Source organism: Triturus cristatus, chromosome 4_1 (assembly GCF_964204655.1).
Source record: "Triturus cristatus chromosome 4_1, aTriCri1.1, whole genome shotgun sequence".
Taxonomy (NCBI): domain Eukaryota; kingdom Metazoa; phylum Chordata; class Amphibia; order Caudata; family Salamandridae; genus Triturus; species Triturus cristatus.
In genome coordinates this window covers 179,991,950-180,019,917 of record NC_140585.1, presented here as the reverse complement: position 1 = coordinate 180,019,917, position 27,968 = coordinate 179,991,950, and positions in this window count along the sequence as shown.

Here is a 27,968-nt window from a genome sequence, read left to right as displayed (position 1 = left end):
TAGAATTTATTGCATGCACAAATTTTAAACCACCCAGTGTTCTCACATGTCTGCACATAAGAAGTCATGCCCAGACAAGTGAGGTAGCATTTTCAGTGGGAGACTAGGGGGAGTGTTGGTTAGTAGGGCATATTTTAGCATATTTGCTAACAGAACTGTGAATACACTGTGTGTTTTTAGTCAAGGTTTAAGGGTTGCAAAGGATGCTGGGTAAGAAAACAAAATTCAGAGCTACGCTAGTCATCCCACCCTGCATTTACCAGGGTGTCTGATTTTAGAAATGTGCAGGTTTGCCAGGTTTACCAAGGTGCTGGCTAAGCTACGACCCAAAATTGACAGCTACACACATTTCCAAAAAAGTGTCCTTCCTAAGTGGAAAGATTTGATCTGACTATGTTGAATTTTCAGCCTTTTCTTGTTGCGTGCACTAGACCTACACACATAAGTGAGGCACTATTATCAGAAGACGTGCAAATATAGAGCAGAATGTGTCTTACCAATTGGATTTCTCTGCATTTGTGCCCTTCAAATGTAAGAGAGTGTGTTAGAAAAATACCCTCAGAATCACATGCTAGTATGGATATCCAATTAGAGATGTAGAAATAACTACTTCTCCTCAACTCCATATCTGGCACCCATTTTTCATTCCACATTTTACCACATGAATGGATCTATAATCGTACACAATGAAAAATCATTTGCAAGGGACGTTTGGATGTGGTTATTGGGGTTTTTGGACAACCCATAAACATTTTAACCAGCACACGTAATAGTATATTGCTTTTGTTAATCTGCTATTGTGTCAAGCGGTTACAAATCAAAATGCCCATTTGTTTCTACTCATATTTACAACATTTTCTATTTCAAAAGTTAGTTTCTCTGGGAGAACCTTGAGGGACCTATACAAATGACCCCTTACTTAATGCAGAATTTTGTCTACTTTTCAGAAATATATGTTTTTCCGGAATCACCCATGAGTTTCACACCTGTTGCCACACAAACATCGGTTACATCTTTGAAAAGTGCAAAAACTGTTAAAAATTATTTTTTTGATTCAGCTCTGTGTGTTAATAAAAGCTGTTAAGATGGTGACTTTAGCACAGCAAACCTTTCTTTTTTCTGTGCTGTAATCTTGTATTTAAAATAGTGCAACAGGTCAAAAGTGCAATACATTACCGTACAATGCATAGCTTGCACTGGAAGGGTGATAAAGGAAGAGAGGAATAAAGAGTGGGGTGAGGAGGGGGGAGAGGAAGAGTAACATACAAGGTATACAACAATGCAATTGTATCAATTTTGAATAGTGAGTGGGGTACAAGTGCCAAGAGTGGGAGGGAAAAGGATGTTGCCGGTAATGTGATCATGGATAAAAGGGGAGGAGGGTCAAAAGAACATCCCAGACTACTGACAAACAGCGGTCACCAGGACAGGAGACGGTGCGGGCATGGCCTTCAGACAGAGCTATATCCTTGATAGTTTAATAGGGAGAGAGAGTCGTCCAAGTTATAGATTACATGTAACTGGGCTGCTGTCTGAATTATCGTCACCATCCAGTCCTCCAGTGATGGAGGCTTAGAGGAATGCCATTGGAGGATGCATATTTTGGCAGTTGCCAGCGCTGTGTGTAGGAGACGGCACTGAGGGCGAGACAGGTCCAGAGAGTCCCCAACATCATGCAGGAGGATCATGCAGTGAGAGAAGGGTGTCCTTAAAGGAATGGAAGCCCCCAACGTCACCCTAACAGCGATCCAGAATGGCTGACTCAAGGGACATTTGCAGAGGCTATGCGTGAGGTTACAGCGGGTGTCGAGCAACGTCAGGAGTTCGCATAAGGCAGCAGACCTGCCCTATGGAGCTTCACTGGGGTCCAGTGCCACTCATGCAGAGTCTTGAAGAGACAGTACTTCAGGCGTGCTTCTTGTGCAACCCTCTCCAAAGCCTCCAGTATATCAGCCCAGTCTTCTTCTTCCAGTTCTATCTGTAAATGGGACTGTCATTTGATGTGGAGACTGGCTGGTAGAAGAGGTGGTGTGCGAGGGTTTTGTGGAGCCTAATTTCACTCCTGTGAAGCAAACCTACTTTCATGGATAGAACACCACAGGTGTGACCTGTAGGGTCCAGGGCCGGGTTTCCGTATAGCACTGTAAATACTGCCACGCCAGTTGGGAGGGAAGACCAAATTACTCCCTCAATTGTTCAAATGGTTTTAGGTTGCCATCTTCAAGGATGTGATAGAGACCATGGATGCGCTGCCTCATGTCCTGTGCCCAAGTGGAGGGTCTCCCCTCAACGCTAGGCTGTTACTGCCCCAAGGGGGTTCACGCTCATGTAAACAGGGATCCAACTCAAAAAGACGGTGTCCCTGTAGCACAGCGTGGACAGTCCAGGACTGAAAAGTACACCCCTTTTACAAAGGATCAAGATCGTTGTTACTGGCTAGCAGCAGACATTCGTATAGACCCATTGTGGTGGATTGCAGTGACTCAGGGAGCATGTATGCTAACTGTGAGAGTGGAGAGCCAGGGCGGAAGACAAAGCCTGTGCATGAGGGCCCACCATAAGTATAGTGGCTGACATTTGAGGCCGTGAAGAGCCCCACACAAAGGTACCGATCCATGCATCTATAAGATATAAGGTTGCTAAAGGCCCCTGCAGTGGGAGACTGCCCAGCGTGTACGTGAAGTGCAGCAACTTGACCATTCACACCACCTGCTCGATATGGAGAGCCCAAAGTGAGACCATTTCTTGAAATCCAACTGCATAGGAGCAGTAAGGGGTTGCAGGTTATCCAGTATAATCCAGTCCAGGCCCCAGTTAACCGAGATCCCCAAGTACATGAGTCGCAATGACTTCCATTGGAATGGGTAGGCATGAATTGCTGCTCTCTTGGTGTTGGTTGATAGCAACATAGTCTCACTCTTGTCCCAATTCACCCGGTAGCCAGACAGGGCATAAAGTCAATCAGTCAATCAATCCATCAGACATTTGTAAAGCGCACTACTTACCCGTGAGGGTCTCAAGGCGCTGGGGGGGGGGGGTGCTGCTACTGCTCGAATAGCCAGGTCTTGAGGAGTTTTCTGAAGATTAGCAGGTCCTGGGTTTGCCGTAGGAGGATGGGGAGGGTGTTCCAGGTCATCAATGATCACCAATAAGGCTGGTAGGGAGTGGCTCAGATCTGTCAGGGTAATTCGGACACTCCCAGGAAGGGAATTCACACTCTTGGCGGATGTAGTGATGGAGCAAGGATTCAAAGAAAAGAAACTTGCTCGAACCAACCTCTCATTAACAAGGACTAACAAGTAGAAATAGTAACTTGAAAGAAAAATTAACATACACACGACATTCACATACTGGGAAAAAGGCTTTCTGCTTGCTTAAATAACAAAGAATAATGTGCTATGTAACTTGAAACCGAAATCGCCTTGCGCATGTGTGAACCCGTCCTGTGTAAATAACCACGTGGTTAACCCATGTGAGAAGACAAGTCTCACGCATGAGCAAGGAGTTGCTAACTGTAGGTCTTGAAGTACCACATGTCTGGCATGTGCTTGCCTGGATTTTAAAAGAAGTTTTTCATTGCTAACACTTTCCTTAACAAAGAAGAGAATAACATGGGATAGAGTAGAAGGGGAAGGTAAACAGTGATAATAACATATTTGAGAAATTAACATCTGTTTATGATTCTTTCGTCAATAGTGAGCATTTTGGGCCTGGTGTGCTAAGCTAAAAAGAAAAGATGGCGGGTGAAATGTAACCCAAGTTGAGTCTGCGCACTAAGATCTGGGAATGACCTGCTGACCGGGACATTGATCGGCTGCCTAGATCCAAGGACATGTGCTTGGGAAAGTTCCTCACCTGAAGAAATTATATAAAAATTTTGTGAAATGCATGTGAAAGGAAGTGTCCTGAAAATTGAATAAATTAAGTGGGAAGGGTTTACTAAACAAAGAATTAGTTAAGAATTTTGGGATGACCGCATGAGGTGATGGCAACTCCCCTGCCTCGGCCCAATCATAGTTCATGATTCACAGATATTTGCAACCTTTGAGGGTGGGACATGCAAAATTAAAGGGTATAACTTGAGTAACTTAAGATTAAGAGAGAGAGAGCTGCTATGAAGAGACGTTAATGCTGAGTGAGGAGTAGGCGAGAAATGCTGCTGGGAAGAACAGACTAAAGAAGATTCAATACTTAAGACAGCCTGATTGGATTGAAGATTTTGCGGAAGAATATCGAGGAGGGAGAGAGTGCAAGAGAGGGATGCGCTCTGGTGCGTTGGGTTCTAGAGAAGTATAGTACGTATAAATCTATCCTGCACCTGTTTTACAGTCTTTGTCTCCTGACTTTATCAGGTTACCTCCGCTAAACCTTCTGGCCAGGGGTTGGGATTCCCATTTCACCATTAGGCAACTACAATTTCCGTCTTGAATTTGCATATTTCTTTGCAAAGTACGAGATATTATGTCTTTTGTCTCTTCATCTGTCACTCCTAATGCGTTAAGATTATTGGATGGATTTGTGTATGCTATTTGATAAATTAATTTTCTCTCCCATGAAAGTTGATGGAGTTTGCACTGTGAATCTGTATAAAAGAGCGTTTGTTTTTATTGAATTATTAGATAGAATCTATTGAATCTTACTTGGAGTCTGTGATCATTTTATTGAAAAGTTATAAGATAAATGAATGAATTTGTTAATATCACCATCAACTACTCGACTAATTAACTAATTCAGATCAAAGAAAATAAAACTTGACCCCCAGCGAAACAGTCAGGAAATCTGAATGTGTATATGGGCCCATTGTGAATGATACGTTGATGTGTGAAAAGTTTATCCTGGCCTTTCGCTGGATCAGTAGCATTCAAAGACTCCATCACCAGCAGAAATAAAAAGGGGGAGAGCGGGCAGCCATCGTGCTTGTCCCTCCTGATTTGAGAGGGGTCAGAGAGGAAGCTTACACAATTTACCTTGGTCGTAGGGCAGTCATAGAGCAATCAGACCTTGGCATTAAACTGATCCACCAGAACAAACCTGTTCAGTGCTGTGAAACGATAACCCCATTCAACACAGTCAAACGCCTTCTCGGCATCAAGGGAGAGGGCTAAGGCCTCTTCTGGCAGATCTCTGGCATCCCAAAATCTATGAATGAGGGTGAAAAGAAGGTTCCTGGAGGAATAGCCTTGGACAAACCCCTCCTGCGTATGATGTATCAGAGAAGAGGATGACCTTTTGGAGGTGAGCCGCCAGGAAGCTAGTGAGGATTTTGATATCCCCGTTCAACTGGGATATGGTAGATAACTGACTCATAGAAGGGGGTCCCTTCCCGGTTTCGAGAGGACTGCTATCACAGCTCTATTAGAGAGAGAGCCCAGGGAACCTTCCTTCTCCAATTCCTGAAAGCTGGCATTAAGGAAGTTGACAACGTCCTCCCCGTACCATTTATAAAATTCTGCTGGGAAACTGTCTTCCCCGGGAGCCTTGTGGTAGGGCAATTTGGAGATTGCCTGTGCGATCTTGCTGATCTTCCCATGCAGCAGTGCTCGCCCCTCATCCGAAATAAGGGGAGGCGTATGCCTTCCAGGAAAGATTCCACCTGCTCTGCATTGGGAGTTGTCTCCAGAGTATACATAGCCCGTCAAAATGATGCAAATTTGTTGAAAATGCCCCGTGGGCAGGTGCAGACCTCCCCACATGCAGGGTGGATGTTGGCGATAGCCAGAGAAGCCTCCTATTGGTGCAGTTGGGCCGCCATCAGCCAGTCCATTTTCTTACCCTGCTCATAATGGCAGCCTTTTATCTGCTGCATTGAGTATTTAGCCTTGGATGTATACAGACCAGTAGGGGGCTTCTTCTAAATGGTGACAGAACAATGGGCAGCTGGTTTAAAGGCGGGTGAGGGATGCAAGCTCTCCCTCCAGTTCTCTCTGGTAATCAGCATTAGGCTCATTGGTCAAGGCTGCATCCTGCATGAACTGACGTCGAATGGTCACTTTTGCAGCTGCCCACAGGACTCTTTGGGAGGCCACTGGGCCTTTGTTATCCATCAGGTACGTTGAGACTTGCGCTCTCAGTTGGGACTTACTCTCAGGGATATGATAACATTGAATATTTAGGCGCCTGGGCTTGTGGCTGGAGAAGCCAGTGGTACGTCCAAGAACAGCAAATTTGGAATGTGGTCAGACACTGTGGCCTCCAGTGTATGGGATTCCTGCAAAAGGGACAGCACCCTCTGGGAGATGAGGAAGTAATCTGTGCCATGTACTGACGAGAGGTAAATTTACTCCTTGTCCATTTGGGTGGTCCAAAGCTACATCCCCAAGCAGGGCCCTATCCATGCTGTTTCTTATGTCTAGAGGGCAAGGCTCTGTCTAGCAAGATTCCAGTCTCCCCCAATGGGATCTTGTAAGATAGCTAAATTTATCCGTTTCTACTGAACCATGAGAGCACCTTCTTATGGTTCACATACTGCATTACACCATTAACGTTCCATGAGGGGACTCAAAGAGGATGGGAGTCATGGCTGTAGTGGTAGTGTGCAGTGGTATCTTATGAGGCTTTGGTCTAGAGGACAGAGTCTGGATAATACTAGTGTGAGGGGGTAGCATGGGGAGTCCCTTAGGGTTGAGTCAAGGAGAGTGAGGGGTAGAGAAATGGGATAGAGTGGGGTAAAGGTCAAATAGAAAGAGAAGACAAGAGAAGAGAAGAGAAGAGAAGAGAAGAGAAGAGAAGAGAAGAGAAGAGAAGAGAAGAGAAGAGAAGAGAAGAGAAGAGAAGAGAAGAGAAGAGAAGAGAAGAGAAGAGAAGAGAAGAGAAGAGAAGAGAAGAGAAGAGAAGAGAAGAGAAGAGAGGAGAGGAGAGGAGAGATAGGAGGAGGGAAAAGTGTAGGAGAGTAGGATCTGCTTCTTATGGTTACCCCCACATTTTGCTGATGGTTCACTGTTTTTCGACTTTAGTCAGGCTGGGGCCCTGCTATTCAGGACCCCAGCCTAGCTACTTCCTCTCTAAATGGATTCCATATACCTTAGGTACACCACAGATTGGATTCTGGGGTGCCCTTATAAGTCCTTAGTATATGGTATAATATGTACCCAGGGCATAGGTACCCCAGAGGCCCACCAGGGGCTGCAGCATGTATCATGCCACCCCTGGGAAGCCCTCCAAAATGACACCACAGGTCTGCTACTGCAGCCTGAGTAAGGTGGTGCATGTATCCATTACTGAGATATAGGTTCGCTATATCTCACCCTATCACTGCACATATAAACCTATCAGTCACCCCTATGGCAGGCCTTATCAATCCTGAAGGTACGGTGCTTGGTTTTATGTGAGAGGGTGCCCATGCATGAGAAGAGCCCCTCTGCAGCCTTCGAAATCTATTCTCTGGGGTTGTCTGTGATGCAGCCTGACCATATACTCTTAAGTGCATTATAACCTCGCGGTAAATGCAAACTTTGGGATTGGCTGCACGGAAACATGTTGTGTTTGGTGTCAAACACGTTGGAATCATACCCCCACACCAGTAACTGGTGTGGGAGTATGATCCCACCCTTTTAGAGGGAGAGACATGACAGCACCGGTATACCCGGTACCAGCGCACAGAGCCCTGGCATCACAAAAGGGATGGGTGTGGTGCCGCGGCGCCGCGGCCAGGGCGACTGACTCCGGAATCCGGGGATCACGGTTCGATCCCTGGCACCGGCGGCAGGTTAGCCCAGCACCATGTGACTCTGGGCAATAGCTTGCATAATCTTCACGACAGCCCCCAGCACCTAGAGACCCTTACGGGTGATTGTTCACGCTTTACAAATGTGGATTATTATTATTATTACAAAATGGATGCTGCGAGCCCCAGACACAAGTCTGGCCTCCTGCTGCTGACCGAAACTCCGGCAGGGGAGGCCTGGACAATAGGTTTCCTGTCATAGGGAGGTGTTATCACCTCCCAGACAGGGATTAGTGGATTAGGGCTGGGTGAATGCACTCCAAGAGTGCCTTGAAGTTCAGCACTGGGGGCACATTTGGTGTCCCTGTGCATAGTCCAGTTCAAACTAGTTACAGGGGCTAACAGCCCCTGCTCTGGCGCAAAACTAAACAAAGGAAATGGGTGTAGCCACCCCTCTTTCCTGACCCTCCCATAGGTGGGTCCCCAGAGTATGTCCAACCCCTTCTTTAGGTATAAGAAAGGAACCCCTGGTTACAGGACTTTAAATTACACCTGGATGAAACTCTGATACAGAAATCCCAGAACTTAGACGATCTACACGACTAGATGACTGAAGAATCTCCCTTGGAGTAAAGGAGTTACTCCCCTAGAAGGCAGGCACCAAAGACGCATCTGACCGGTTTGCATTTCCGAAGCTCCCGCCAGACTCTGAAGTATTTGCAATACAGGAGGTGGGTTTCCAGACTTCCCAGAGGCTGACCCAAGTCCCCAGCAAAGCTGAGACCTGTAGCCCTCATGGGTACTGTGGAACCGGAACCCCTGGACTCTGTGCACATTTGCAAGTGCATTAGCTTCTCAACGTCCTTTGACGCTGTGCATTGGGTTACTTGTAGCCCAGAACCTGAGCGCCTTTTCCACCGAAGATTGCTGGCCTACACTCCACGAGTGTTCCATGAGCCGGCCCTTTGTGTTTCTGCTCAAGGTACCTTCGCGATCCCTGGTCCGTCCACTGGTGGGTCCCTGTGAAGGAAACTTTTACCTGTAATTGGGCTTCTCTTGTTGCTCCAGATGTGCCCTGACTCTCCATCGCTTGGGGAGTCCCCAGGACCTTGCTGGTCCGCAACGAAGCATCTTTCCTTTTCCTGCGTCGGTTGCTGTTGCCAAGGCTTGTTGTGTCTAATCCGGGCACCGACACTGCAGCACTCGACATCCTTCATGGGACAGCTCAAATCCAGCTCCTGGTTGTCGTCGACACCTCCTGGTGCTCGTGGCTGAAGAGTCAAGCTTTCCCTCTTCGCACCTGAAGCACCCAACATCGATGGGCATTCGTCTATCATGCCCCTGGTCACAGGCTAGTGACCCAGACTCTGTCCCCTTTGCTTTCACGTTCTTCACATCTTCGATCCAGGCTTGGATCTCTTCGGACACTTCTCCTCTTCCCGGCAGCAGCACTTTGCAGCATCTCGCCATTGGAAACGACGACCCGACCCGACATCATTTGACACCTATGCACCCGGCTTCCCTGGGTGAGGTAACACGAGTACTCCAGTGCTCCCGTGGGTGTTGGCCCTAGAACCATCTAAGTCCAAAAGGGTTTGTTCCTAGTCCACCTCTAAGTGTCCTTAAACTTTAAAATTTCAACCGTGACTTTCCCCATAGAAGCCAACGGAGTTCGCAGCTGTGTTCTCACACTGCACACGTCCCCCGTGGGTCCCCTGTATCACTACCTTCGTGGTTCTTATACCACTTTCTTAATATATGGTTTGGTTCGCCCCTAGGGCCTATCGTATATTGTGCTAATTTACTGTGCTATATTAAGTGTAACATATGTGCTTTGACCTCTAGTCTCATATAGAGACTAGAAGGGTGTGTTTAGTAATAAATACATATATTTTATATATATATAGTTGGTGTGGTTCTCCTTTCATTTAGTCATGCAAGAGATTATATACTGGTAAAACAAGCTGCTTTACATTTCTCCAAGACTTAGCCTGAAGGCTGCTCTCCATAGCTACCACTAGGATAGGTTTCAAATAATGTTGTCTTTAACCTATCACCTCTAAGGGGTTGTTTGGACTGGTGCAAGGTGCCCACTATAACTAGTGGAAAGCATATACCAGGCCAACTTCTCACAAAAACAAAAGGAGGTGGGTGAACAAAAGGGAAGGGTAGATGAGAGAGGGGAAAAGAAGGGAAGAGAGAGGGACAGAAGAGAATGGAAAATAAAGGGGAAAAAAGAACATAGGAAAAGAAAAGAAGAGGAGTAAAAAAGAGAGGGAGTTGAATAAGCAAACGTAGGACGATCCCTCAAACATGGGTCGATATGGGTCAAGAATGCTCCTATGAAAAGAGGGGCGAGCTGGCAGGGAATGCAATATGCAGAGGGGGGAGAGGAAAACAAGTAGAATTCAACATAGTTCCAGGCCCAAGGACCCAGCAAGGCCCAGGAACCTGGATCTGTAGACCCCAGGTCGAGATTTGCAAAGCCACCTCACCGGGAGTCCCCCCCCCCCGCAGGGCAGGGTGGCCAAGGCTCAGGGGAGAGAGGGCAGAAAAAAAATGGCAGAAGATTGAGCGGTGGACATCAGATCTGGGCCAGAGGCAAAACCTAGGGTATTCCTGGGAAGGGCACAACACACTCAGAGGGACAAGAGGAAGATGATGGGGACACTCGGGCCGAGGATGGGCAGGAATAGCGAGGGGTAAGGGGTATGGAGGCATCATGAAAGAACATGATGGCCCTTGGGGTTTCCGTGTATTGGGTAGAACTTGGCGAGCAAAGAGTAAGCAAGCTTCAAATTACAAGCAGTGTGAACAGGTGTGAACGAAAAAAGAACGAACACAACAGTGCATTGCAGGACACGTCAGAAAGCGGCGATAATTTTATCGCTATATTAGCAAGGCCACGCGAATGCGTGAAAACTTGCTTTAGCGTGGGGATGTCTAACGCCCATCTTTGCATCTCTAATGAGATGCAAAGTGGCGTTCCTGACCTGACCTGACATGAAAGGAGAAATGTCGCTAAGCGACATTTCTCCTATCATCAAGCCCCACGCTATGAAGCATAGCGTCAGGAAAAGTAGCGATAACACCTGTTATCGCTACTTTCCTAACACCTGCTTCAGGACTGACTTAGCCATGATATCCTATGGAAGGTGGATATCATGGCTAAGTTTGTGAGTCTCTATCAACTAGCTAACGTGAGATTATCGCTGGGTTTCCAGCGATAATCTCACATTAGCCAGTTAGCGCTAGGATTTTTATCACTGATGAGATAAGCGTTGCTAATAGCACGCTATCTCAGCGATAAAAATCGGCGCTAGCCGGCGATAATTATCCGAGCGCTAAGTGCGCTCAGCGATAATTATCGCCGGTTGTTGTTGATATGCCCCATTGATCGTGGCCAGACCACGCCCGCAGCGCAGCAAACCTTTTGCTGATGCAGACTTTTTTGGGCAGAGCACTTTTCCGTTTTTTCCCCAATAAAACTAACATTTTGTGAAATATTAGCTAGTTTCTCTGCCCCCTCCAGAGAAATCTACAAAATACTCCGAATAGCCAAATATCTCAGTACTTGGGTGAAAGATCCTCATCAGTTATTTAGTTAACGAGCTGGTTAGTAGAGAAAGTGTAAAAATCCTACTTTTTTGAAAATGCACTTCAGTGGGTTGTCCCACCTTTTCATGCTTTACTTAGTGTTGAAAGTCTTTCCTTTAAAAGTTAGCAAGTATTGATTTGGAGATGGATTGGTGTGCTTCAGCTGCTATGTGTAGCATCCCTGTAAATCAATTACTGTATCAGCTGCTGAATCAGAGGTGCTACGAGTGTCTGCAGATTCAAATCTAGTCATGCTCCGAATGATTTCCCTAGAACATAGATCACAAAGCAAACATGCACTCATCTGTTCTTTTGTTTTGTTTTGGATACTGGAACTTGTAGCTTCACTTTTTCAATTGCAGTTGGTAGTCTACACAAACGCGTGACTGTCAGAGCATCACGCTGTCACATTCTTATGTTTTTGTTCAAGTTGTCAAACCAGGAATTGTATTCATAAAGGCAGATCTATACTACAATTAAACATGTCAATGGAAAAACTAGACTTAGCAATGTCTATATGACTGGTTTATAAAAGAGAGTGCCTCCTTATTTATTGATGGAATTAGGCAATCAATAAGTCATCATACACGACCCATCTCACTCATCCTTGCACTGACTATTTCATTCATCCACCCACCGTCTCGTTGGAGCAATCATCCTCTTTCTTATCCAGCCTGAATAAAATTCACACACAAATTCAACAGCATGTGCCTGGTGGGTATATGCTTGCAATTAATAAATACACACCGAAACATAGCAGTTGGGGGCCATCATGCATTGGTATGCTACATAGTATATTTTTTTTTTTTAAAGTTCCAGAATGTCTGTCACGTTTCAGCCAAAATGTTTGCCACCTTTGAATGGTAAAACAAAGATATATTATGGACAAGGCCATCCCATCATGGTTGGCTCTTTAGAGGCAGTGGTTAGGCGCTAACATTTAAACGAGAGGCAAGCAAGTCGAGCTATGTGGCGAGCTGTAGTGTGGTATATAATGAAATGAAAGGGGACCTATAAAAGGAGAAAATTCAATTTTATCCTGTCCTATTCTGAGAGTCTTGCAGATTGCGTGGCTACCTGAAGGCCTCCCAGTGCTAAAGCAGTCAACATTGTAACAAACCAACAGAGCTACAGGTCTTCAAGGCCTTAAGTAAAGAGAGCTCATTAGATGCTGACGAAGTTAAAGAGGAAGGGTATGCCAGAGTTTGGGGGCCTGATAATAGAAAGAGCGGCCAGCCCACTGAGATCTGTTAAACTTTGGGACCTGTAGCAAGTGAGCTGAGGAAGATATGAGGCCTTCCTGGAATGGACGGAATATCCAGCGATCCTAACAAGGTGGGACCTCTCTTTTAGAGTGATCTGTGCAGGGTGCATACGGCCATACATTTAACCCGCTTTTCCACAGGGAGCCAGTGAAGTTCCCTCAGAGCTTTTTTAACAGATTAATGCCTGCAGAGAGTGGCCGTGCAGTGGCATCCTGTAGTGTGTAGCCTTTGTCTCACATATCAAGGTGACCCAAGGTACAGAACATTGCAATGATCAAGGCAGGACATAATGAGGGCGTGGACAATTAGTCTTCTGGCTAAGAAAGGAAGCAGGTTCAGTACCTTTCTTGGAAGTCTCGGGGCACCAAAGCAGTTAGCAGACAGTTTTTCGCTTGGTACTTCATGGTGAGACTGGGATCGAGCCACATTCCGATACTCCTTATCACCACTTTGGGGCTGGGGAGACCTTCGAAACAATCTGGCACAATTATTGGAACTTTCTTAATGAGGCTATTGTCCAATAGCATAACTTCAATCTTTTCTTTGTTGAGCTTTAATTTACAGCTGGCCACCTCATGGCGACAGGGGAACGGATTGCAGTGATTGAAGCTTGGGTCGGGGTAGATTAATATCACCCTCTGGGTGTCATCAGTGTAGGAAACCAATGACAACCCAAAGGAGGGTGCAATCTTGGCCAGGGAGTAAAAGTAAATATTTAAAAGGGTGGGGCTAAGGGAAGACCCCTGTGCCACCCCACAGCTCAGAGAGAGACTGTGAGAGTACCAAGAATGGTCTGGGACTTGGAATGATGTATTCCTCAAGAATATGAAGAGCTCTTTTGAGGCATGTCTGACAACACCCACATTTGATTTCCTATGTATAAGAGTGGCATGATATACTGTGTCAAAGGCCATGCTCAGGTCTAAAAAAATAATGGTAGCTGGCCCTCCATAGTCCAAAAACGATGTAAATTCCTTGACCACAGCCAGCATAGCTGTTTCAGTTCTATGCTGTGGCCTAAACCCTCATTTGGGTGGGGTTGAGGATTACGTTGGACTCAAGGAAGGCGGACAGATGTTTATTTACATGCTTGACCACCACATGCTTCCATTGCACTAAGACCTGTCCACTAATAAGGGAGAGATTGAGCAAGTTCACTAAAGTTGGAACAATTCTGTCAATCCATTGAAGCAGGGGTCGGGAAAGCTAAAGCACAAATGCCAACACGTACAGGTCAAGAGAACCAATGACTGAAGCTGGCTGACCCTTTGACACATAGTGTGTGCTGTTATGATGTCAGCAGTGCATACATTCACACTCCTACAAAGCATGACAGAAGAGACGTGACTCATTAACAAGCATAAGCCCACTAAAGCATGCACAGGCTGGCAACCATCATGCACACACACATTTACAAAGATGTACACAGTTAAAACTGTCAAAAATCCCTCTCTAAAAGACTTATCAAGCATTGCCACAGTGAAACTTTCATTCGCAGTGTTTGTGAGACAGAGTGATCAACGCCTTTGCCTACAGTGGTCATCGATGAGATTGCATGTAAACAAATATCTGCCTGCAGCATGCAACACCATTTGATAGCAATCCACCATTAACAATCTATTGTCTTCAACATATGTTTGTGTCCGATAAATAAGAGAGGCTTACTGCCTTTGTCATCACTTTCAATAATGAACAGATCAGGCCTACGTCATTGGAAAACAACGCCCCCAGTGAACCATTCACCCCAATAGCCTTTTTATCATTGACGTGTTACGGTAGCCAGCTCAGGCCCACTGTATGGGGCACAACCTTGCCCGAGGCAACCATTAGGCATATGATCATAAAAGTAAAAATGTATACAAACTTACAGTGGCAACACAAAGTACTGTTTCCTAAAAGGGCCGCACAAGGAATATCACAGTGCAAATCTATCCTATGGTTTTATCAGAGAGATGAGGAACACGAGAGCCCTAGCTTCCATGTAACTAATTATTTTTCTGCAAGCTTTAACCCAAAGTAATAACAAAACCTTCCTTATGTGCCTATTGACTTTAACTTGAGTTTTTCACAATAAACATGTCAGGCCGGTTGCCTTTATCATATATTTTCTTGCTAAATAGCTCTGTCCATAGCTATGATCACTGGTTTACCACTAAAACAAACCGAGCCATGCTGTATTAGGCATAAATTGTGCCATTGACAAGAATTACATTGTACACACTCATTTTCCATGGAAGCACATATCTTCCCAAATACATCAGTCAAGCAAACCACCACGTGCGATGCACCTAAGCCCCTCTCTCAGTAGTACTTCTGAAAGTTGATTTTCTGTTGATCATATGAGAACTGGGGACACGGGCGCTGTTAAACCAGACCTAAATAGGACAGAATTACTTATTAACTCCTGATCATGGTGAACATTAGATATTTTAGCAAAATGACTTTTCAATAAAAGCACTGTAGTTTTCTTGTTTTTTAACACTTAAATATAATGTATTCTGGTTTGTAAACACACGTAAAATGTTTGCATCAAAAACAAATAACATAATAAAACCTCAATATAAAATCAACAGTCACTATCGCAATTAGAAATGACATCCTGATAAACAGATTATGCCTGTTCATCATATACCTATTAATAAGGTACATTATCTGTTTACATTAAAACATTAATAATATGTCACCAAAGTTCATGGTGCATAAAATAAAGCCTAGTACTCAGGGCCTCATTTGCAATTTAGGATTGGAAATCTGCAAAAAGCGTTCTGTATTACCGTCTGCCAAACTTGCAGTTCCTCCGCTCTATTTAGAGTCAGGGTAAGCACCATGGGGCATATTTACACGCCCTAGCACCACTGGAGCGACACTTTTTTTGACACTCCAGTGGCGCTGTGTGCTGGCCCATATTTACAAGGTAGCACTAAGCCCCTTTGCATGGCTTAATGCCGCCTTTTAAATGTGTGCCTCTTTGACACACTTGTCTGCGGCCAGGGGGAGTGTAATGTGTGTTGCTGTGGGAGTTTCCACGCATTACCCATTGCTTTGTGACACTGCTCCAGATTTACAAGGATCTGTAAATATGAGGCAGCACCAAAAACTAACGCCCGTAAATATGCCCCTCAGAGTTTACGTTTCTGTGAGATCTGATCCTGACCCTGCCAAGACCATGTCAAGTTGATGCCTAAGATGATCTAAGCACGACAAGTCTCCTTGCAACAACATCTCCTTTCTTTTATTTATCCCTGAAATGTCATGGCTGACTGAAAACTGATAATGCATGAGAAGAACTTTAAGAAGGTTGGGGTGGTGCCACCTGAGGTAAACATGAAAAAGTAAGGATCTCTGTAATCTTCAAGAAAGTACTGGACTGGATTGGAGGGTTGGGAGCTGAAGGGTGGCATGGGTTGCACCTTTTTGCTTATGTTATGTGAGGGCATCAACCTTCCAAGGGTTTGGTGTCTCACACTTGCATGTGCAGGGCACCAATCCGGCTAGAGTTCATACTATGGCCAAAGTGGGGTTCACCGAGCTTAGGTCATGATTCACAGAGGTAAATTTACACTATTTTACACAAAAGTGTACATTTACCTTTGGGAATCAGGCCCTTCGACTGCAAACCCCTGCTCAAAATAGGACTCTCTGAGCCAAGGAGGGGTAAGTGAAATCTGGTTTGTAGGCTCTTTGCAGATTACCTTCTGTGATTGCCCTTCCAATTGTTATAATTGTTATTGTAATACTATCCGATTTAGCAGTCTCTCTCAATTATGTGTTTTGTATAGATTCCAGGGCCCAGATTCACTAAGGCTTTGCATCAAGGCAAAGTGGCCAAAACGTGAGGCAAAATGGCACATTATTGAATTCACAAAAAAAGTGTTTTACACCGGACATGTGCCTCTTTCTCAGCACAAAAAACACTTCAATCTGCTGTGCATCACTTTGTGTCAACGAGGCATTGCTGGGGTGGATCAGTGCACAGGCTGATGCACTACAACAGCCAAACCGGGCTTTTCACAAAAACAACAGCCTACTTTTAACCCCTTCAGTGCCCCGCCCTTTCCCCCTCCTCTGCCGGGCGTTTTATTAGTGGGTGGGGTTCATGACGAGATAGTCTCGTCATGGGCACAGCGCGACCGTGCTCCATGACGAGACTATCTCGTCATGGGCACTGAAGAGATTAAGCAGGAATAAACAAGGGTAAAAATATTTAGGAAATGCAGTGGAAATCACATATACATTGTAAGTGATCCATTTTCAATTATATAGTCATAGGAATACATACGTGAGTGGCATGCTTACAGTACAAACTATATGCTACAAGCACACACTTATGGCCTTATTATGAGTTTGGTGGTGTGGGAGCGGGCCACCACACCAATGCCCCGCTCCCAAACCGCCAAACCCATAATGAGACTGCCCGCCAGATCTCGACTGGAATTCAGGTCGGGCGGTCCTACAGCAGCTGGCCCATGGCGGTGCAGTGATAAGGCTTATACGTGTGCCTTAGCAAGGCATGGCTATGGGAACGCCACTGCATGTTCCTGCAGGGTATGGGCTGTCAAGTTCATGCCCTGCAGTAACTGGGGTTGGATGCAAACCTGTGCCCCCCTGCATGCATTCCCTGTATGGCCCTCTTTGCTTCCTCACTGCCACACTTTTCATGTCCGGCTCACTGCCATGAAAACTGTGGAGGTGAGGAAACTCGTAATACACTTGGCAGTGCCGTAGCGGCATCGCCAGTATATTAAGGGTCTCGGACCATTGCATGACCGCCAGGGAGCGTGGATCACTGGCGGCAGCAGTGGTCCCATGGCGATCCGACCACCCTACTTGTAATAGGGTGGTTGTACTATCAGTGCAAGCAGTAGTCGCACCGCCACCGTGGGTTTAGCAGTCCATCAGCCCACCAAGCTCAAAATAAGGCACTTTTTCTCGTTGGAGCGCCAATGCAGATGACGATAGCAACAGGAAGGCTTTCTTCCTAAATGTGGTTCTGTGCCGGGGTTTCCCCCTTATATCAATAACTTTGTGGCTGTGCTGCGTTGAGGGCTAAAGTAGTCAATCTGAGCCATCAGGGTTTCTGGCCACACTGTGACTGTTTTTTGTTGTTGATGCTGTAGACATAATAATTGCCTCACAGTCCCTCCTATGCGATTGGTACCAGGCATGTGCCTGTTAGCATTCAACACACACGCCTGCCACCAAGGAGTAACGCATGCTACCGCAGCACCTGCTTTACCAATGCTTGATGCTTTCTCTGCACAGTACACGCTCGATAGCTGAGTCTCCGGGGCTCCTCTGCTCTGCTACACAATGCGGTAATGAGCCCAACCGAGTGCAGGGGGTTGGTGCCGTGTCAGAGATCACTCGGCTCATCCGCAGAGGAAATCTAATAACGCTGTCAGGCTAGGACCGCCGAGCAATACATGTATGCAGCGGGATTTCCATACACTGCAACTCGTGTTTCTTACTAATTATCCTGACGCGTTGTACATTTAATAAGATCCAAGCAAACATTGGACCCGTAGAATTCACCAGCAGGTTTTGGACTTAGAAAAAAAAGGACCAACATTTTGGAATAGAATTCTGATTAAAAAAGTGTTTGCATGAAACAATCTCTAGCAAAGAAAAGTTGGGAAGTATCATTGAGCATCCTTGGCTTAACGCGCCCCCCTCCCCGGCAGTTTAAGAGGGGGGGGGGGGGGCTGCAACTGCACCGGATTAGCATGTGTGAGCATGTGTGTAATCTGGGGCCGGCTAAAGGTCTCTGCACGTCTTTCCTCTGTCCCCACTCTGCACTGAGGTGCTGCTGAGCCAAGCTCAATGAAGGAGACAGGAATGACAGACAGCAGCAAATAGAGCTATGGGGAAGAGAGAGGTAAGAAAGAAAACAATGTGAGAAAAGAAACTGGAAAAGAAGGAAGAAGGAAGAAATGATCAGAGGTGAAAGGTAGACGACATGGAAGAAAAGAAAGATAAAAGTAATAGTGGTAGGGAGGTAGGGTGTTAAGAACACAGAAACAAAGGGTGCAGGGCAGGATAGTAGGAAGGATGAAAAATGGATGGATTGAAGGGTGACAGTATCACTTGGAAGGAGGGAGGAAAGGGTGGGAGGATGTATTTACAGGAACATAAAATGATTAACAGGAAAGTGAAAGGATGAATGGATAAAACAGTGAAAGGGTGGATGACCGACCTGTAAATAAAATGAAAATTGGATGGATGGATAGAATGTGGAAAGCATGGATGGGTGGAACGGATAGATAGATAGATAGAAAGGTGCAAGAATGGATGGGTGAAAGGATGGCAGGGTGAAAGGAAAGATGAACGGAGGGAAGGGGGGGGGTGAAAGGTTGAACGGGACTAGTCTCGGGATAGCCGGGCTTACTTGCTTTGCTCATTCGAAGTCATCATAAATCTAGTTCAATGCAGCATTTTACTTTCCTGGCTACCCCCTGCAGTGACAGTCCAGTGACGCAAGTGATGTCATCCCGGTGTTCCCCGAAGCTCGTGTTCCATGAGGTGGAGGCGATAATGCTGCTGTCTCTCTTCTAACCCTGCTGCACCGGTGTGCACGTGAGAGGCTGTGGAGAGCTTATATTGTGTGCGGTGACCTGGGGGAGCAGGTCTCTGAAGGGTCCAAGAACAAGAGCTACCGCGGAGTGAGGAGAAGCAAAGGCGAGCGAGAGGTCACGAGCAATGATTAGCACACACGAGTACAGGTGTGCAGCAAAGCATGGAGGCGCGCACCGAGACACCTGAGCTAGGGGACTGTGTGGCTGGACACATGGGGGCATATTATCAAGAAACAGAGTTTAAATTATCGCCGCTTTAGCGGCAGCGGCGATAATGGGCTGGATAATGTGCCGCAGAGAATTACAATAGAAGCCCAGGTGTTGGTGTCAACATGGGCTTCTATGGGAATTCTCTGCGGCATATTATCAAGCCCATTATCGCCGCTTTAGCAGCAGTTTTCTGCCACTAAAGCGGCGATAATTTTAACTCCATTCTTGATAATATGCCCCATGAATCTGGTGATGGCCCCCGCGAGGGCTGATAAATGGGCGGCCTAATTTGTAATTGGTTTTATTGGTGATGCTTATAGATCACATCTAATCAAATCAAATCAGCTTTATTTCGATTGCAGTATAACAATCATTAAAGCACAGTAAAAAAATACGAAAATAGTGCACAAATTTACATCAAAATTTTAAATACGCCACACACAAAAAAAAAAAAACTTTGGCAAGCTTGATATAATTCATTGACATATATATTAAAAACAACATGATAAACCTAAAAGTGATCAGTTCCTAGTACTAGATCACGATGCTCTTTCTTAGGTTAAGGATTTAAAAAAAAAACATAGATAACCTCCAGGCTACGTGTTCATTTTCTAGGAGCTGAAGCTTGATGAGGGCCGGGCGGCATTGTCTCAAACCCCACGTTTTTAAAATGTTTATAGACTGTCGATCAGTTCCAGGGGACAGAAAAGTGCGTTATAGAGTATCAAAGTCTGTGAGAAGGGGTGGGTGGCTTAGGTTGAGGGGCTTATTTATGAATAGTGTCGCACCGCTGCGTGAAAACAGCGATGCAACAGTTTTCACTGCACCCTCCATGCGACATGATGGATGCGTCATATTTACTGTATGAGGCATCATGTCGCAAGACATGACAGATCTGTCAGTATTACTGAGGTAACTGTTCTCCAAAACTGACACATTGCTAGAGTTGTGTCGGAAGCGTGACGCAACTCCAGTAATGCAGGGGGGTATGAATATAGAACTGCATCAGTTTTACGCCCGCTGTGAGGCAGGCATAAGATAATGGCACCCTAGACGTGCAGCACTGAAATCTCATAGATTTCAATGCGCCACTTCTACGAGGCTTTTTGTGTGGGGAACGCCCTCCCTTATACAATATACCTGGCGCAGGTATTCATTTCGTGCAGGGGTTTACAAAGTGACGTATCTGCCTACATGCGTCACTTTGTAAATAGGGCACAACAAGGCGCATGTTTTATGTCGCATCACTAAAAGTGACCCACGATCGGCACAAAAGTGTAGCACAACCTCATTAATAAGGCCCTGAGTCTGGAGCTATAGACGACTATATGTGTTGATTGATTAGCTGCCGAACCTCCGGGATGTCGGCTGAATAGCTGTGTTTCTGACTTATACGAATAAAGGTTTAAAAAAAAAAAAAAAAAAAAAATAAGGCCCTGAGTCTTTAGCCCTGCACAGGAGAGGCCTACATTTGGTGGCAGGGGGTGTTGCAAGGGAGGGCACCACATTATATGGAAAGATGAAGCGGCCTGTTTCCTTGCCTCCCTCTCTTGTGATTTTTACTTTTACCTGGTGCGGCTTCCATGAGGTGCAGGAGTGTCCTATCCCTTTCAAGAACAATTATAAAGCTAAAAAAGTAATATACGTTTTTGTCACTTAAGTGCAAAAAATCTAGGTTTACATTTATGAAATGCAGATCAGGAAACCATCCCACGCAGTCCAGTCTTTCAAGGCCTAAATCCGAATTTGGGCTCCCCGCTGGCAGGACACCTAGTCCCCAGTGAACCCTGCACTGTCTGCTGCTCTCTTTTATAGCCTGCTCCGCCTTTATCACTTCCTTGGAAAAGTAAATACATGCAGACGTTTCTCCTAACAGAATTGGGAATTGCACGTGGAATATATCCCGGAAAAAATGGCCCCTCAAACCTATTTACCATTCCGTGAGATTCATTTATAGTAGGGGCGTAAGGCCTAAATATGAATTTGCCAGTGCGAGCTAGCGGAGTGTGGGAGCATGGTAGTCTAACTGTGGGTGTTCAGTGCCCTCATCAAGAAAATGGTTTAAAAAGTAGGATTAAAATAGTGCCTTTTCCAGTACCGTTTCTTCAAGGAATAGATCAACAATTCAATAGATTTTAAATGGATTTCTGAAAGGACACTCTTAAAGCATTTAAGAGAAAGCCAAGTGAACCTGACCCCCCCAAGGGTGCAGGCACCACGCATGAAATTAATTCATTTGTCTATTTATATAGCGCAGCTCATCACCCGTGAGGGTTTCCAGGCGCTGTCCATGGGCCCGAAAGACATGGCAGGTTAAGGTTGGGATCTTCCTGAGAAACTATTGTAAAGTGAATTCTCTTACTTCAAAATCAGGCTGAGGATGATGCACACTCATCAGGGATGTGTGATGTGTTGGTGATGTTGAACAAATACGTCAGAGCTGCCTTGATTATTTAAAGAAATGCTAAAAGTATGTCTGACTGCCCCAAACCCAGACGGAGCATATGTCGACAGAAGGTACCATACTGTCGAGTAATGAATCATGTACATCTTGCCCCTTAGCTTAGTCACTTTTTCACGTCGACTTTTGACTTTCGGGCCACTGGTTTAATTGACCACTTTCAAAGTAGTCCACCTCAGTCCGGTATACACGGCTGCTGTAAACCTCTCAACAAACCTATCCCAACTAGCCTGAAGTCCACGGTCGCCACCCACCAGCCCATGCCCCCTTTCATTAGTCCCCCTCACACATCCAGGTCGGAGTCATTTGAGGGATAACCCACCAACAACCCATTCCAGCTAGCCCGAAGCCCTAAGGAACGGGCCAAGAGCTTATCACAACTGTTTCGGGTCCCGTCCCACCTAGGTAAAAAGCAACTTCAGCCTCTTTCTAAGGAATAGGAGTGTTTCCTTTTAATGAATTTTTATAACAAAAATGGTATGCACTTGGAACAACCTGATGTTATTATTGCAAAAACAATATAGGGTTAGACCTGTCATCCTTGCCTGCTTCCCTCCACTTTATGTTGGCCTTGGGACTCGGAGCAGTTTATCACTGCTAACCAGTGCTAACGTGCATGTGCTCCTCCCCTACACATGGCAACATTGATAACATTGGTGTGTACACAATTGGCATATCTAGTTTACTTGTATGTCCCTTGTAAAGTGGTATACCATATACCCAGGGCCTAAAATCAAAATGCTAGTAGTGGGCCTGCAGCACTTACCGTGCCACCCACACAAGTAGCCTCTCGAACATGTCTCATGCCTACCATTGCAAGGCCTGTGTGTGCAGTTTACTGGCACATAGACTTGGCATTGGAAAACACTTGTCAGGCCTTAAACTTCCCTTTTATTACACACATGTCACCCTTAAGGTGGGCCATAAGTGACCCTAAGTGCTGTGTAACTAAAAGGCGCTGAGGCGCTGAGGCTGGTTGACGACAGTGGTATCGCAACCTAAGCAGCTCGATGATGACGCAGAGTCAGCTTGATGATGGTGTTTTTTTCAGCCTACGCAACTTGATGACAATGCTTTGCGTGGTTCAACAACAACGCATTGCCTACTTTTCAGCGGAGTTTGCTGCCGACTCAGTGGCCTGCCTGCATGAGAAATCCCAACACTCTGTGCCCTCGACATCAACGCTTTGCTCCATACAAGGTAGTTTTTCAGTGGACCCTGCATGGATTCTGTAGCCAGCCTGCCCTTCATCACGGTCGGTCTGAACTTTGGATTCACACCGGTCCCTCGCGACCTCAAGAAACCGTTTGACCGCCAATGATTTCTAAGCACTGTTTTCATATGTAATCTTTAAAAATTCATATCATGACTTCTACCTATTTTATTTTTGTTGTTTTGGTCTTGTCTTATTCAGATACATATTCTCTATTTTTCTAAACTGGTGTGGAGTCTTTCTGTGATGTTTTCATTGTGTTACTGTGTGTGTGTTGCACAAATACTTCACACATTGCCTCCTAAGCCTGGATGCTTTGTGCCACGCTAACAGAAGGTGAGCAAGGCTTAATTTAAAGTGTGTATGAAGCTTACCCTGACTAGAGTGAATTATATATATTGTTTATTAGTCAATTAAAACCATAAGCACAACACAGTACACAATACAAAACAATAAAAGGAAAACATAAAAAACCATTGTGAAATCTACTTCAGCAATAAAACTTCATATTTATGGGCCTTTACATTTTCTTTCATCCCTTCCTAATTATTGGAATAAAAATGCCATATACAGGAAATAAAAGTCTCGAAAGGACTTGATCAAGCAGTGACAATTTGTAGCACTGCCGTTTGTCGTTCTCCTAAAAACACCACTATAGGCGTTAACGTGCTTGTGTGCAAATTCAAGCAGCGGGAGTAGGTGCTATGCTGAGTGGACAATGGTTACCTACGTACAAGACTGTGCTTTAAGAAAGAGCCAATGTGCAAGACGAAAGTGCCAAGTTGGGTAAATTATTACCTTAACAAGACGGGATAGGGAACAGCCTCTATAGGGGACCCTGCAGCACAAACTTGCAGTTTACCTGCTCATGTAACTTTGCCTAAAAAGTGCTGGGGTTATCATGGCCTAAGATCAAGTGCCAGGTGCCCCCCCCCCACCCCCAAGTTCACTCAGTACGCAATATTAATCAGTTAAAAGATTTTTTTAAATAGCCAAAAACTGCACTAGTATAATGCTCAACTTTGTATCAATTGGGTCCATTGACTCCACAAGTGCAGTCCTACAGAATCTGATTCTCTGATCAAGAAATTCTTGCCTTATTAGGCTTCTAAATTGGTCAATCAACATAGGGCAGATGCATATAATGTGGAGCAAAGTCTCACTTTCCTGATTACACACATGACAAGTCTGGACTTCGGAATGCCACCCATCCTCCATTTTGGCATGAGGTCAAGTGTGGGAATCACTCCAGTTCTGAGCGCCAGAAATTACTAATTGACCTTCGGGTCATAAGATGCTGCCAGCAGGAGTGATTCACTTGGGATTGAGTAAGATTTCATAACCAGCCACCCATGACAATGTTTGGACAGCATTTCCTTTTCTGCGGTCCAGCTTTGCAATCTGGTTTCTTAAAGGTTTGACGGATGATCTTAGAGTGCCAAAGGTCACCCAACTCCAATCATCTGATGCTATTATCAAGATGTTTTTTGTGGGAGCCGTTTCCACGTTGTAGATTAATGTTGGACCAGACTAGATTTGCCAAGGTGTTATGGGCCGCTGCACGCAATTTATGACAAAGCTTTACAAATGCTGCCAGCCTTACAAGTGACTGCTTTGCAAGAGAAAATTCTAACCAGAGTTGAGCAGGTGAGGCCAACCTAGGTAGCCGGAAGATTTGTTCATAGGCTCTTATTACCAATTTGTCAAGCAGAGAAGCCTCACTACCTAGAATTATCTCTGATCCATATGCAAGGGTTGGCAACAATTTGGCTTTCATAACTGCTCCCATAGATTTCATATCATGACCTTTTATAGATCTAACCAGTGTTGATGGCCTGGGCTTTTGCCCTAATCACCTTTTCCTGAGATGCAAAGGTGTCATTTCCATATATTTTGACCCCCTAAATATATGTAGGTGGTAACTTTATCAATTTTATTTCCATTAAGATGCCATTTTCCACTTTTGTTGGGGCTCCGATTGCAAGGCATCATGCTAGTTTTGTTGTAGTTTACTTTCAGGCCATTCGTTTCTGTATAAGTACCAGGGGAATTAAGCAGCCATTGGAGGCCTATTCGAGTATTGCTAAACAGCAGAAGACCATCACCATATAAAAAGTGCGACATTGGTCGTCCTCTAACGCTTGGGCATGAGCTATCTGCCCATCCAGTTCAGCTGAAAGATCTGCCAATTACAAGTTTAAAAGAAGGAGGGCGAGCACGCAGCCCTGTTTTATGCCAGTTGTTGTTTGCACTTTCCTTGATACATACGTGCCATCACCAAATTTTATCTTGACCCATGTATCCGAAAAAAACAGCCTAATTGCACGAAGGATGTTAAGTGGAATAGCCCATCGCTGAAGTTTGTACCATAACCTGTTCCGGGGCACACAGTCGAAAGCTGCCGTAAAATCTACAAAACACACGCAGAGAGGCGTTCCTGTAGCCTTTACTCAGTTTGTGATTAGGTTCATGGCCATGAAGTTGGTTAGAGTGCCTTTACCCCTTAAGAAGACAGTTTGATTTAAGGGGAGTTTTCCATTATCCTAGGACCAAAATTCCAAATCATGTAATATTAGTGTGGAGAAATATTTCAATTGAACATCCATTTGTGTGATTAGTTGGTAGTTGCTAGGTGAACTTGCCTGGCCCTTTTTAAAAATGGGGTGAAGTATTGAACCCCTCCAGCTATCAGGGATAACATCATTTTCCAGGATGCAGTTTAACATTGACGCCAGGAAACCAGCCCAGTGCAATATAATGTGCTTAAACAGTGCTTGGGGGAGCTTATTTGGGCCGGGGGCCCAATCAGCCAGAGATATTTCAATGACACTCTCAACCTCTGCCGATGTCATTAGCTTTGTCTGTTTCGAAGCTAAGAGGACTAGTTGTAACCACGGAATCTTCCTTGAAATTTAATTTAAGACATTGTACCCATCCCATTTCTCTAACGTTTGCATTATTTGCCACAACAGGGCCTTTCTGACTCCTGTTGATTATTCTCCAAAATCTTTTCGAATCATTTCCTTTGGTGGCGTGGTGCAGCTGAACCCATAATGTTTCTTGTTTGGCTTGTTTATGTGCCCAGATCCCTCTATTTAGGCGCTGTCTCTAATTGAGAAGTTGTTGCAGTAGTTCTAAAGCTCCTTGGTTTTGACGTGATTGTTGGAAGAGTTTGCCTACTTTCCTTCCTGTTTTTTTAACATGGGCAGGCATAGTTTTTGTTTTATAGTAGGCAGGTCGCGATACCTTATTGTAGCTATTCTCTTTCTGGATTTTGGTCATGTTGTCAGAGAATGTTTCCCACACCATTGGTGAATTTGGGCCTGTTAGGACTAGGTCCTGCAGGCTTGCAACTGCCTCCTCAGCTATGCGGTTAACAGAGTATGAGGTCCATTTCAGATGTTAAAGATTTTCTGTACAAGTCTCCCCCTGCAACATACGACCTGCCTCGTGTTTCCCCATAGTTGCCTTCACGATTGTAACCTGAGGGTTATGGTCACTCTCAATTTGATGGACTATAGTCTAGTTGCAAACCAGTTTATACAAGGACATTGAAACTAGTGTGTAGTCTAAAATTGAGGCCGCGTTGCCCCAGACTCTTATCCAGACAAGAGTGGTGTCAACTGGCTTCCGACAATTCAAAGCCAGCAGTCCAGTAGCTCACACTCCTTTATAAGCTCTTCACTTGGTGTATCCTTCCGGATGTTCAGTGGCATTGGTTGCTGAGGGAGGGGTCCAACTGCATCAATATTTTCCTCTGATGGCTGGTGGAATAAATTAAGATTGAAACCTCCTATGACTAGCCAGTGTGACGAATGATGGCTTTCTTTCAGATGGAATGGCTGGGCTACCATTCTTCTAGATGAAACTGCTCTTTTCTTTGGATTAATATATACGTTTATAAGAAGGACCAATTGGTTATTAGCCTGACCTTCCATTTTCAAAACCATACCGTTTGGGTCATCCACATACACTTCTGTGGTTTTACTTACTAGGGTCATATTTACAAGCCCATTTTCACCGCTTTAGCGGCCGAGTTCGGCCGAAAAGAGGCGAAATAAACATCTCACTATTTTCAAGGACACGTTAACACTTGCTTCCTTGATTCAGTAGCCGTTTTCTCCCCATTTTGCATGTCAGCGATTATTATCGCTAATGACATGCAAAATGAGCATTCCTCACAATGTCTGCATGATTTACGTGACAGACACACCTTGGCACTATTAACAATGCGGCCCCAGCGATGTGAAAAACCGTGCTAACCTACTTAGCTATGCTGATAATGGGAGGTGGATCGCCATGTTAAGACCACCCTCCCCTATCAGCAAGCATCTCCATAATCATCGCTGGATTTCAGGCGATGTTTCTGCTTCTCACCGTCTATCGCTGTAATTACTGCCTTCAATTTCACAGGAGATGTTAGTTTGTCATGTGCAGTTTCATGACCAGATGTCGAAGCAGCGCTATGTTCATTCAAGTCCACTGGGACTTTCCCAGGGTAGTCCAAGTCCTCCTGTTGAGTTATTGACAAGGGAAGAGTAGTCTCTGTATGGCCAGGGTAGAGATTATTCCTTCTTTTCCTTGCACGCTTCTTTTCCCTTTCAGTTAGGTCTAAAACATGGGGGGGTTTGTTCGTCAAGCAGCCATTTTCAGGAGACTCATTTTGGGGCCTACATTTAGTTTTCATATTGTGCTCCCCTACTTCCCTGCTTTCTCGAACCGCCAACAATTTATTAAGGTCACCTTGACCCCCAGGGGTTACTTTCTTCAGTCTGTTTAGTTCTTCTCTTAGAGTAGACCCAGACCAGGCTTCAGGGCTTAGACTGCCTTTGACTGCACCCAGGATCCCTTCCATAATTACTGGGAGCTATACTAATTTTTCTACTTTCTCTTTGAAAGTGTCGGGTTCGCGGCGATTGCCGTTCCCCGACATTTCCGCTAGGACACACACACAAAGCGCCGGGATACTCACTTCCGGGCGGAAGTT